At 48.4% G+C, this 13,501-nt stretch overlaps 1 long non-coding RNA gene across 1 annotated transcript; it reads right to left on the minus strand.

Annotated features, from left to right (window-relative positions):
* Positions 1-236: 236 nt before the first annotated feature.
* Positions 237-2,813, minus strand: LOC134928461 (uncharacterized). The gene is made up of 3 exons (XR_010177933.1): positions 1,949-2,813; positions 1,179-1,276; positions 237-622 (listed from the first exon to the last, which is right to left on the minus strand). It is a non-coding gene; the product is annotated as an uncharacterized LOC134928461 (long non-coding RNA).
* Between the last annotated feature and the right edge of the window lie 10,688 nt (positions 2,814-13,501).

Genomic DNA, 13,501 nt, shown 5'->3' on the forward strand with positions numbered 1-13,501 from the left:
TGAATGGCAACACTAAACGGTAACACTGAGTAAATCCCATGCACTACATATATGTAAATGATTACACAGAGTCACATGCAGGTAATATAGATGGGTGACACGTACCAAGCTCACAGTTCCCCCCCCCCCCCCCCCCCCCATAGCGCACATCATCTGTACACATTCCACCAGTTACACAAAGATGTGATACACACTGATCTCCATCTATAAAAGAGAATTCTTACAAAAAAGAAACATTCAATTGCAGAGGTATTTGTACTTTATATTGTATCTATCCAGCTGGAAACTGGCATGGAATGCAATCTGTAAATGAACGACACCACAATGATTATGGTTACAACAGTGTATTTGGATAGGAAAGTGTAACCAATGTATACACACAGTCAGCGGCTAAGTCTCCATCGTACAAGACAACCGTCATTGGCTTATTACAAAAATCAATTGCTGATTTCTGCTTTCTGGATATGGACAGAACGTCATACTAATATAAAGGCACCTTTCCACACATATGGAAAAGTGCTGTAAAACCAAGCAAAAGGGTCATCAGTTCATAAAGGAAAAGTGCTCAGTCCTCCTCTTCATCCTGATTAATCTTCTCTATCTTCTTCTTCTTCTTGGAAGGCTGTAAGGACAGACAACAGACATCAGTTGCGGGATGTAATGACGCTCGAGTCCAACAGCTGTGCGGGATGGCGACTGAACTCTGAATTTTTTTAAAGGGGCAATCACTTACAAGGCAAAACCATGCCTTGTAAGTGATGCCCCTTTAAAAAAACATCCGAGTTCGGCTGCCATCCCACCACAGCAATCTGAGTGCACAAACCTGCTACGTAGAGCCTGGAAATAACCCGAGGACTACAGCTGGGGGTACACACTGGCGCCATATGTAGCCGGATATGGCGGCCGACTTACAATCGCGGTAGGACGGAACGAACTTTCATTCCATACTTCATTACACTGCACGGCGCCACATGCCATATCATCCGGTTGGCCTTGCAGCACGGCTGATCGAGCAATATCGCATGCAACTGCAGGAGCGCGCATATTGGCCGTACACAGTGAACTATCTGATCCGATTCTGCTGGAAACATATCAGGCCAATACCGCTCCAGTGCGTACCCAGCTTAAGCTGCGGACAAACAAATGGAGGCCACATTTATATGTGTTTGGAGGCTGACCTCAGCTGTGCTTGTTGAAGGCTCTTACTCATATGGGTCCAATGGTTCTTCTTTAATATTTGTCTTCTTTGGAGTTTCCACAACTTCTTCTGGCTCTTCTGGAAAGAAACACAACTTACACAGCGTGGTCTGTAGATTTGAGAATGTATTTATATGGTGCCACCAAGTGTCTAGCACCGTACGTGGAGAATTGGAATAGGGTAATAAACCATACAATATAAACCGAAGTAGACAGTACAGAGACAAATTATACGGTCATGAATTAAATAAAATGAAACGTAACAGTAAATGATCGTGTGCCAGGGAAGGGCGGACAGAAAGGACCAGAATCGCCTGACGGAGTGCAGCGGGAGAACCAAGAGGGTGGAGGGTCCTGCTCGTGAGAGCTTACAATCTAAGGGCACATGGGATAAAACTGGGAGTTGAATTAAACAGATGAGAAGGGTGGACATACAGCGGATGTGAGATAAGTCTGAGGGGAGACTGGTGGGCTTTAATGAACAGGTGCATTTATCAGGACACACGTGAATCCCTGCAGGCTGGCAGACATCCGGATAGGGTGGGGGAAGTGAGCTCCAGGAGTGGGAGGAGGTAATCAGTGAGGAGGCAAGGTGACACTCAGAGGAGCAATGTAGAGGGTGAGAGGGAGTGTGGACTGAGATGAGCTCAGATATGCAGGAGATGGGAGTAGTGAGGACTTTGAATGTTAGGGTGAGGATCTTATACTGTATTCTGTGTCACGATCCAGGTAATTCCTTATCAGTATTTACCTTCCAAATGCCTCCTGAGACTGTCCCAGTGTTCCAAGCCTGGATTCCATCTGCACTGTCTGCATGCAGCACGCTGCATCTCATGGTCTCTAAACTCTTTACTGTGATTCTGGCAGCTTCATGGTTAAAGCTCACATGCAAGTTACAAACAGTCTTTCCCTCCAAGTTCAAACATGGGCGCAGCCATGTTTGTTTTCATCACATGTTACTTTTCAGCCAATCAGCTGCACTCTGGTTTCTACCTAATTACCCAGCAGCTGCACTCTAGACTCTGCTTAATCAGCCAGCCAATCCCTGTTTCCCAGCTGGTATAAATATCTTGTTCCTGGGGTGGAAAGATGTCAGTGCTTCAATTGTCTACAGTGATTCCAGTGTGCAGTTCTTCCATGGACTTTCTCTGCAGTACAGCCTGACTCTGCAGTGTCTACATTGCTCCCTGTGACTGGCAGTTACCTGACACCAGCTTCCAGCAGTGCTCTGCCCTGCCAGTAACCATCGGTGTTCCGCCATCGATCCCAAGTCTCCATCGGTGTTCCGCCATCGATCCCAAGTCTCCATCGGTGTTCCGCCATCGATCCCAAGTCTCCATCGGTGTTCCGCCATCGATCTCCAGTAACCATCGGTGTTCCGCCATCGATCCCAAAGTAACCATCGGTGTTCCGTCATAGATTCCAAGTCACCATCGGTGTTCCGTCATCGATCCCAAGTATTTCTCTGAACTGTGATTCCTGTTACCTGTACCAAGTAATCAGTATTCCTCTGAACTGTGTTTAATAAACCTTTGAACTTTCCTTCGTTGTCTTGGTCACGCCTTCGGGCATTTGTTCTAAAGGTTCCCTGCATGTCTAAGAACCCTGTACTGCCTCCCAGGTACACATATACCTCAGCCCCTACAACTGTGGCTTCCCCCTGGTCAGCACCAGCCCTCAGTTGTGACAGTAAGCACTGACCACATGGATCCGTCTGGAGACCAGGTCCAAGCGACCAGGCCGATGCAAGAACTTGCAGCCTGCCTTGAACGTCAGGAGACTGCACAGGGCCATGTGATTCGCTGTCTCCAGGATCTCTCCTCTCGGCTGGATGGAATACAAGTATCCCTCCGTGGTTCAGGGGCGTCCAGTGTGCCGACTGCAGTACCTTTGGTGGTATCCCCACCCACCATTCCTGTTTCTGCTCTTTGTCTCCATTTACCGACACCTGCCAAGTTTGATGGTTCCCCAAAAGCCTGTCGGGGTTTCCTAAATCAGTGTGAGATATATTTCGAGTTACAGCCTGGCAGTTTCCCAACTGACCGCACCAAGGTTGCTTACATCATCTCCCTCCTCAGTGGCTCCGCCCTCGATTGGGCATCACCTCTATGGGAGAAGTCTGATGTCCTGCTCTCTTCATACACAGATTTTGTGGCAACCTTCAGGCGCATGTTTGATGAACCAGGTCGTGTGACCTCTGCCTCCTCTGATATCCTCCGGCTATGTCAGGGGACACAAACAGTCGGTAAATATCTGGTACTGTACCAGATCCTAGTGTCCGAACTTTCCTCAGCCCAAGGAAGGGCGTCTGTGTCTACAGCCCAAGAAGGGGCGTCTGTGTCTACAGCCCAAGATGAGGCATCTGTTTCTGCAGCCCAAGAAGGGGCGTCTGTTTCTGCAACCCCAGGAGGGGTATCCAATGTTCAAGCTCTAGTAGGGGCATATGAGTCTTCTCAAAAAGGAGTTTCTGATCTGTCAACCCCAGGAGGGGTGCTGGAGAAAACAACCCTGAGAGAGGTGTCTGATTCGTCAACCCCAGGAGGGGTCACCAAAGTTTCAGCCCCAAGGGAAGTATCCAGAGCCAAGTTCCCAGATGGAAATTTTTGTGCTACAGATGCAGTTATGAACTCCTGTTTGCCGTCTTCAGAGAGCACCACCCTGTTGGCATCCAGCATGGACCATGTCCAGGATGGTCTAACTGAACACTCAGATACCACTCATTCCGGTTCTAACCGGATTCAGACTCCTTCAGTTCCAGCTGATTCGAATGTCAATCCAAAGACTCCTCCGGTCCCAGCCGGTTCAAGCTTTTCTGGACCCAATCCGGTTCCATCCGTAGGTCCAAAGACTACTTCAGTTCCAGCTGATTCAACGGTCTCCAAACTCAATCCTGTCCTATCCGTCGGCCCAAAGTCTCCGCCGGTCTCAGCCGGTTCAAGTTTGTCTGGACTCAATCTGGTCTCGTCCATAGGTCCAGTACAGTCTCATCTGGTTCCAGCCAGTTCAAGTTCATCAGGATTCAATCTAGATCCTTCCGTTTGTTCAGGTAAAAAATTTATAAGAAGTGTCCTGGGGCCACTCCTAAAGGAGGGGGTGCTGTCACGATCCAGGTAATTCCTTATCAGTATTTACCTTCCAAATGCCTCCTGAGACTGTCCCAGTGTTCCAAGCCTGGATTCCATCTGCACTGTCTGCATGCAGCACGCTGCATCTCATTGTCTCTAAACTCTTTACTGTGATTCTGGCAGCTTCATGGTTAAAGCTCACATGCAAGTTACAAACAGTCTTTCCCTCCAAGTTCAAACATGGGCGCAGCCATGTTTGTTTTCATCACATGTTACTTTTCAGCCAATCAGCTGCACTCTGGTTTCTACCTAATTACCCAGCAGCTGCACTCTAGACTCTGCTTAATCAGCCAGCCAATCCCTGTTTCCCAGCTGGTATAAATATCTTGTTCCTGGGGTGGAAAGATGTCAGTGCTTCAATTGTCTACAGTGATTCCAGTGTGCAGTTCTTCCATGGACTTTCTCTGCAGTACAGCCTGACTCTGCAGTGTCTACATTGCTCCCTGTGACTGGCAGTTACCTGACACCAGCTTCCAGCAGTGCTCTGCCCTGCCAGTAACCATCGGTGTTCCGCCATCGATCCCAAGTCTCCATCGGTGTTCCGCCATCGATCCCAAGTCTCCATCGGTGTTCCGCCATCGATCCCAAGTCTCCATCGGTGTTCCGCCATCGATCTCCAGTAACCATCGGTGTTCCGCCATCGATCCCAAAGTAACCATCGGTGTTCCGTCATAGATTCCAAGTCACCATCGGTGTTCCGTCATCGATCCCAAGTATTTCTCTGAACTGTGATTCCTGTTACCTGTACCAAGTAATCAGTATTCCTCTGAACTGTGTTTAATAAACCTTTGAACTTTCCTTCGTTGTCTTGGTCACGCCTTCGGGCATTTGTTCTAAAGGATCCCTGCATGTCTAAGAACCCTGTACTGCCTCCCAGGTACACATATACCTCAGCCCCTACAACTGTGGCTTCCCCCTGGTCAGCACCAGCCCTCAGTTGTGACATTCTGTAGGGGAAGGGAAGTCAGTGAGGGAGTTGAAGGAGCTCTCATATCAGAACATAGAAGATGAGGTGAGCAGCAGCATCGAGGATAGATTTAGAAGAGGAGCTCTTCCTCCCGTTCCACTTCTTCTAAGTTCTGCTTTTTGGAAACCGCCAACAGCGTGGAATCTTCGGATGGATAGTAAGTTCTGACCTCACTGACAGCAGAGATAGTACAAGACTGCATTACTACAGAGCATCTCCCTAACCGGTGAGGAAGGGGGCGGAGGCAAATGCATAACCAACACAGGGGGCGGAGCCAAATGTATAACCAGCTATGGAATGGGTGGAGCCAAATGCATAACAAGTGTGGTAAGGGGGCGGAGCCAAATGCATAACCAGCGCGGTAAGGGGTCACACATTACAAATAAAATACAAAACTGAAGTATTAAATACATAACCGTTTGTAACAACCATAAAACAGATGTGACTTAATGTCACAGAGAAGATGGGTAGGTAGGAACTGAATATAACATCTGCCACACTGACATTACTTCTGGCGAGAAGCATTTTCTAAAATCTGTGCAGTGCAGGAGATTAACTGCAAATTTACCCGGAGGGTAACAATATCTGTACATTATATAGACTCCAGCATCTGGAAACAGGTGACAGAAATGACCTATTATATTGATATTTGTCTGCTCTGGCGAGAGCTTTCCCAGTGCCACCAATTCTCTTCATCTAGGGAGAGGAAAAAGCGTTCAGCACAAGACCAGGTTTCTGGTTATAGCACCAGGCACTGAATAGCCCTGTGACATGGGCCCTTATTCACTAAACTCTGCGCTATACAGCGCGAGACACTGTATAACCCTGCAACAGTGACATGGGCTTTATTCAATAAACTCTGCGCTGTATAGCACCAGGCACTGTGCAGCCCTGTACAATACAGGACCACAGCTTGTGACAGAGACATGGGCCACTAAACTCTGCCCTGTATAGCGCCAGACACTGTGCAGCCCTGTACAATACAGGACCACAGCTTGTGACAGAGACATGGGCCACTAAACTCTGCGCTGTATAGCGCCAGACACTGTGCAGCCCTGTACAATACAGGACCACAGCTTGTGACAGAGACATGGGCCACTAAACTCTGCGCTGTATAGCACCAGGCACTGTGCAGCCCTGTACAATACAGGACCACAGCTTGTGACAGAGACATGGGCCACTAAACTCTGCGCTTTATAGCACCAGGCACTGTGCAGCCCTATACAATACAGAACCACAGCTTGTGACAGAGACATGGGCCACTAAACTCTGCGCTGTATAGCGCCAGACACTGTAGAGCCCTGTACAATACAGGACCACAGCTTGTGACAGAGACATGGGCCACTAAACTCTGCGCTGTATAGCACCAGGCACTGTGCAGCCCTGTACAATACAGGACCACAGCTTGTGACAGAGACATGGGCCACTAAACTCTGCGCTGTATAGCACCAGGCACTGTGCAGCCCTGTACAATACAGGACCACAGCTTGTGACAGAGACATGGGCCACTAAACTCTGCGCTGTATAGCGCCAGACACTGTAGAGCCCTGTACAATACAGGACCACAGCTTGTGACAGAGACATGGGCCACTAAACTCTGCGCTGTATAGCACCAGGCACTGTGCAGCCCTGTACAATACAGGACCACAGCTTGTGACAGAGACATGGGCCACTAAACTCTGCGCTTTATAGCACCAGGCACTGTGCAGCCCTGTACAATACAGGACCACAGCTTGTGACAGAGACATGGGCCACTAAACTCTGCGCTGTATAGCGCCAGACACTGTAGAGCCCTGTACAATACAGGACCACAGCTTGTGACAGAGACATGGGCCACTAAACTCTGCGCTGTATAGCACCAGGCACTGTGCAGCCCTGTACAATACAGGACCACAGCTTGTGACAGAGACATGGGCCACTAAACTCTGCGCTGTATAGCACCAGGCACTGTGCAGCCCTGTACAATACAGGACCACAGCTTGTGACAGAGACATGGGCCACTAAACTCTGCGCTTTATAGCACCAGGCACTGTGCAGCCCTGTACAATACAGGACCACAGCTTGTGACAGAGACATGGGCCACTAAACTCTGCGCTGTATAGCGCCAGACACTGTAGAGCCCTGTACAATACAGGACCACAGCTTGTGACAGAGACATGGGCCACTAAACTCTGCGCTGTATAGCACCAGGCACTGTGCAGCCCTGTACAATACAGGACCACAGCTTGTGACAGAGACATGGGCCACTAAACTCTGCGCTGTATAGCACCAGGCACTGTGCAGCCCTGTACAATACAGGACCACAGCTTGTGACAGAGACATGGGCCACTAAACTCTGCGCTGTATAGCACCAGGCACTGTGCAGCCCTGTACAATACAGGACCACAGCTTGTGACAGAGACATGGGCCACTAAACTCTGCGCTGTATAGCACCAGGCACTGTGCAGCCCTGTACAATACAGGACCACAGCTTGTGACAGAGACATGGGCCACTAAACTCTGCGCTTTATAGCACCAGGCACTGTGCAGCCCTGTACAATACAGGACCACAGCTTGTGACAGAGACATGGGCCACTAAACTCTGCGCTGTATAGCGCCAGACACTGTAGAGCCCTGTACAATACAGGACCACAGCTTGTGACAGAGACATGGGCCACTAAACTCTGCGCTGTATAGCACCAGGCACTGTGCAGCCCTGTACAATACAGGACCACAGCTTCTGACAGAGACATGGGCCACTAAACTCTGCGCTGTATAGCACCAGGCACTGTGCAGCCCTGTACAATACAGGACCACAGCTTGTGACAGAGACATGGGCCACTAAACTCTGCGCTGTATAGCACCAGGCACTGTGCAGCCCTGTACAATACAGGACCACAGCTTGTGACAGAGACATGGGCCACTAAACTCTGCGCTGTATAGCGCCAGACACTGTAGAGCCCTGCGACAGTAACACGGGTCCTATTCACTAAACTCTGCCCTGTATAGCACCATTTCACTGTATAAGCCCTGTACAATACAGGAACGGAGCTGCATAATGAGAGACATGGGTCGTATTCACTAAACTCTGCGCTGTATAGCACCAGACACTGTATAAGCCCTGTACAATACAGGAACAGAGCTTCATTGTGACAGAGACATGGGCCGTATTCACTAAACTCTGCGCTGTATAGCGCCAGACACTGTATAGCCCTGTACAATACAGGAACAGAGCTGCATAATGAGAGACATGGGCCGTATTCACTAAACTCTGCGCTGTGGTAGATGTAGCGCGTCTCAGATAATGTAGTGACTGATTATTGCCCTCACAGAAATATCAGACAATAGAAAGGAGCCATCACAGCCCACACACCTAGGATATAATGGGGGCTCGATACCCCTTACGCCTCCAGATTTCGCAGATGCACCTCCAGCTTCGCTCTGGTCTCCACTCTCAGTTCTGCATTGGTGTCCTCTCCAAGGGCAGCATACCGGATGGCGAGGGCCTCCTTAGCAGCCGGCATACGGGACGTCTGAGAGGAGAGGAATTGGACACGGTATGTAAGCCCGAAAACATTTCCCAGTATGAAGAACAGATTCATTAAATTCCCAAAACACTACATAATAATGTGGCAGGTACTGTGCAGCAGTGACGCAGTGCACATGGTACAATGTGACGCGGTCGGCTATTTCTCAGTACAAATACTGCTGGCTGAGACATCTGCGTATTTTTCCTGTATACGGGATGGCAGCGGCTAATGCATGAGCGTACAGCTAGGAATCAGGCCCAATGTTCAGTATCTGTACAAATAATGGGCAAGCTGGCACTTCTAGTACTACAAGCATCAGCATATCCATTGTTGCCATGGCATGCTGCCACTTGGAGAACTATAAGTACCACCATGTACTCACATACATGAATGCGGAGATCTGTAGGTGCAACTTACATGATGGAAAACAAAACTAGAAACACACTAATTATCAAAATGTTTAATTACATCAGCCCCCCCCCCCCCCCCACATGGATAATCCCCAATGTAATACATATTAGGGATATGCGTTAGAGCTTCCTATGCTTACAGCTTATGTAACGATTATAGGGGCAGATGTATTAAGTCTTGAGAAGAGATAAAGTAGAGCGAGAGAGATAAAGTACCAGCCACCCAGCATGTAACATGGCAGTTAGGAGCTGACTGGCTGGTACTTTATCTCTCTCTACTTTATCCACGCTTAGTACATCTGCCCCATAGTGTGTCATTGGGGAACGTACATATAAATGGGATACAGCATGCAGAGTGCACAACAGTACATCTGGGGAAACCACATAGATATGTATGGGAGACTGTGATTTATAGGCCAATTTCCCCAATAGTTGCAAAGATGTGACAATGACCCTGCAACAAACTGACAAATATTTTATTGCTTTTTCTACCAACTGATCTTTAGTTTAGAAAAATGCCTACATGTGCCACCGACCCCATTTATCCCCCCACCAACTGACTACTAGGATCACACTGTAATCATGTCTCAGGAGCTTCTACAGCAGCTGATGATGTCACAGACACATGACATCACAGACACAGTATTCCGAGCGGCTGCTGTAGAATCCTCACTTCTCAGTACGAGTTGATGATGGAGGTAGGTTTTATTACACGTCTCTCATTTTTTAAATTTATCCTGTCCTAAACTATTTTCTGTTATCTCCAGACTTCTTCTCATATAGGTCTATACTTTCCATTCTCTCCCTGAAGAACTTTCCCTGCTATCATTCTTCAATAACAATAGAAAAACTAGAAGTTAATAAATCAATTGGCTGGTCCATTATGCACTGTATCCCAGGTAGGGAAACCCATTTTCTCCTGGGATACAGTATCACAAAAATCAGGGCAAAATATCACATATACACAAATCAGTAACACGCAGTTTTCTCTCTGGATAGGTTTAGTTTTAGTTACAAAATGCTAAACTTTTTTTTTCTTTCAATCTGTAGGCGTTCAAGGAGATTGACGAGTTCTACCTTGCGATCATTGATCAAAGAGTGTCAGTGATGTTTTCTACTTCTCATCTGTATCCCTGTGTAATGGCAGATGTCACTGCAATCTCAGTCCCTCATTACCCAGGGATTGCAGTGCTGGAATTGTACATCCCAATCAGCCATAACACCATCCTCCGGGCACCCGTATATGTGATATGTAATCAGGGCCGGATTAAGCCCTCGGGGGGCCCGGGGCACCAAAGACAGCAGGGCCCCCAGTGGACCACCAGCCCCCACAGTTACCCCCCCCCCCTCGCTTCTCACCTCCCGCGGTCACAGGCAACGGGAGCCGCGCTGCAGCAGGGGGAGAAGAGAAGACACCAGGCTGCCGGGGTATGAGGGATCCACGCTGCCGGGGGAGGAGTGCGGCTGTGCATGCGGCTTCCTCCCCCCTCCTCTCGGGCAGCACGGTCGGGGACTGAGTCAAGCAATCTCCAGCCTCTTCCGCCAGCAGCATCTCTCCTGGCAGCAGCGAAGGCTGGAGATTGCTTGACTCAGTCCCCGACCGTGCTGCCCGAGAGGAGGGGGGAGGAAGCCGCATGCACAGCGTGGATCCCTCCTGCCCCGGCAACCTGTAGATCGGTGCAGAGCTTCGGCCGGGGGGGGCCTTAAAACAGGGGGGCCCGGGGTACTGACCCCCGGGGCACCCCCCTTAATCCGGCTCTGTATGTAATGTGTGTGGTGAGCTTCTGTGTTCCAAAATATTCTGTATTTTCTGCTTGTAGGATATTCAGTAAGACCAAGCGAAAGAGCTTTAAAGCCTGGAAGCACATTGTAAGTTATTTAAAAAAAAAAATATTCTATCTATATACACACACATACAGGAATTGTGAAATGTATCACACACGTTTACAGGTTCATATTGTCTGATTAGCCTTGTTTTTTCCCTCTACAGCCCATACTGGCGCCACTACCAGGTAGGTTATGCGGCTTTTACACTCACAACAGCGCTAAATAGGTTTTATTACATGCAAATATTTAAAAACAAAACACTCTAAATTGCTCAATTTATTTTTCAGAGGTGTCGGACCTAGTGGAGGAGGATTATTGGTAATTATTCTTTTAAAAACTTAATTTATGTCTGGTAGAACCACAGTTATTATGAGCCCAGATCTAGCCATGATTATTCTGATATAATATTGTTAGGTGACCTATAATAAAAAACAAATAAATTGTGCATGCTGTGTAACAACGTAACATACTGGCAGTGTGACTGGGGTATGATGGGCCCTCAGGGGGGATGCAATGCTAGGGCCCACTGATGGGAGATGTGGCCAGGGCTGTTTCTAGGCAATTTGGCCCCCATTGCCAACACTAAACAAAATAACATTTTAAAAAATGTGGCACGCCCCATAGACATTGCAAAAGTAAAAATAAGATTTTACTTACCGATAAATCTATTTCTCGTAGTCCGTAGTGGATGCTGGGGACTCCGTCAGGACCATGGGGGATAGCGGCTCCGCAGGAGACAGGGCACAAAAGCAAGCTTTTAGGATCACATGGTGCGTACTGGCTCCTCCCCCTATGACCCTTTTAGGATCACATGGTGCGTACTGGCTCCTCCCCCTATGACCCTCCTCCAAGCCTCAGTTAGGTACTGTGCCCGGACGAGCGTACACAATAAGGAAGGATCTTGAATCCCGGGTAAGACCCAAACCAGCCACACCAATCACACCGTACAACTTGTGATCTGAACCCAGTTAACAGTATGATAACAATGAAGTAGCCTCTAAAAAAGATGGCTCACAACAATAATAACCCGATTTTTGTAACAATAACTATGTACAAGTAATGCAGACAATCCGCACTTGGGATGGGCGCCCAGCATCCACTACGGACTACGAGAAATAGATTTATCGGTAAGTAAAATCTTATTTTCTCTAACGTCCTAGTGGATGCTGGGGACTCCGTCAGGACCATGGGGATTATACCAAAGCTCCCAAACGGGCGGGAGAGTGCGGGTGACTCTGCAGCACCGAATGAGAGAACTCCAGGTCCTCCTCAGCCAGGGTATCAAATTTGTAGAATTTTACAAACGTGTTCCCCCCTGACCACGTAGCTGCTCGGCCAAATTTTTAAAGCCGAGACCCCCTCGGGCATCCGCCCAAGATGAGCCCACCTTCCTTGTGGAATGGGCATTGACAGATTTTGTCTGTGGCAGGCCTGCCACAGACTGTGCAAGCTGAATTGTACTACAAATCCAACGAGCAATAGTCTGCTTAGAAGCAGGAGCACCCATCTTTTGGGGTGCATACAATATAAACAGCAAGTCAGACTTTCTGACTCCAGCCGTCCTGGAAATATATATATATATATATATATATATATATATATCTATTTTTAGGGCCCCGACAACGTCTAGCAACTTGGAGTCCTCCAAGTCCCTAGTAGCCGCAGGCACCCCAATATGTTGTTTCAGGCGAAACGCTGACACCACCTTAGGAAGAAACTGGGGACGAGTCCGCAGTTCTGCCCTGTCCGAATGGAAAAACAAATATGAGCTTTTTTTTTTTTTTTTTTTTAAGACAAAGCCCCCAATTCTGACAATCGCCTGGCCGAGGCCAGGGCCACAACATGGTCCCTTTCCATGTGAGATATTTCAAATCCACAGATTTGATCGGTTCAAACCAATATGATTTGAGGAATCCCAACACTACGTTGAGATCCCACGGTGCCACTGGAGGCACACAATTGGCTGTATATGCAATACTCCCTTGACAAACGTCTGGACTTCAGGAATTGAAGCCAATTTTTTTCTGGAAGAAAATCTACAGGGCCGAAACTTGAACCTTAATGGACCCCAATTTGAGGCTCATAGACACTCCTGTTTTCAGGAAGTGCAGAAATCGACCTAGTTGAAATTTTTTCGTGGGGCCTTCCTGGCCTCACCCACGCAACATATTTTCACCACATGTGGTGATAACGTTGTGCGGTCACCTCCTTCCTGGCTTTGACCAGGGTAGGTATGACCTCTTCCGGAATGCCTTTTCCCTTAGGATCCGGCGTTCAACCGCCATGCCGTCAAACGCAGTCGCGGTAAGTCTTGGAACAGACAAGGTCCCTGCTGGAGCAGGTCCTTTCTTAGAGGCAGATGCCACGGTTCCTCTTGGAACAGACATGGTTCTTGCTGAAAGCAAATCCCATCTTAGCTCCCGAGGCCATTAGTCCTCTGTGAGCATCTCTTGAAGTTCCGGGTAC

This window comes from Pseudophryne corroboree, chromosome 5 (genome assembly GCF_028390025.1).
Source record: "Pseudophryne corroboree isolate aPseCor3 chromosome 5, aPseCor3.hap2, whole genome shotgun sequence".
NCBI lineage: Eukaryota > Metazoa > Chordata > Amphibia > Anura > Myobatrachidae > Pseudophryne > Pseudophryne corroboree.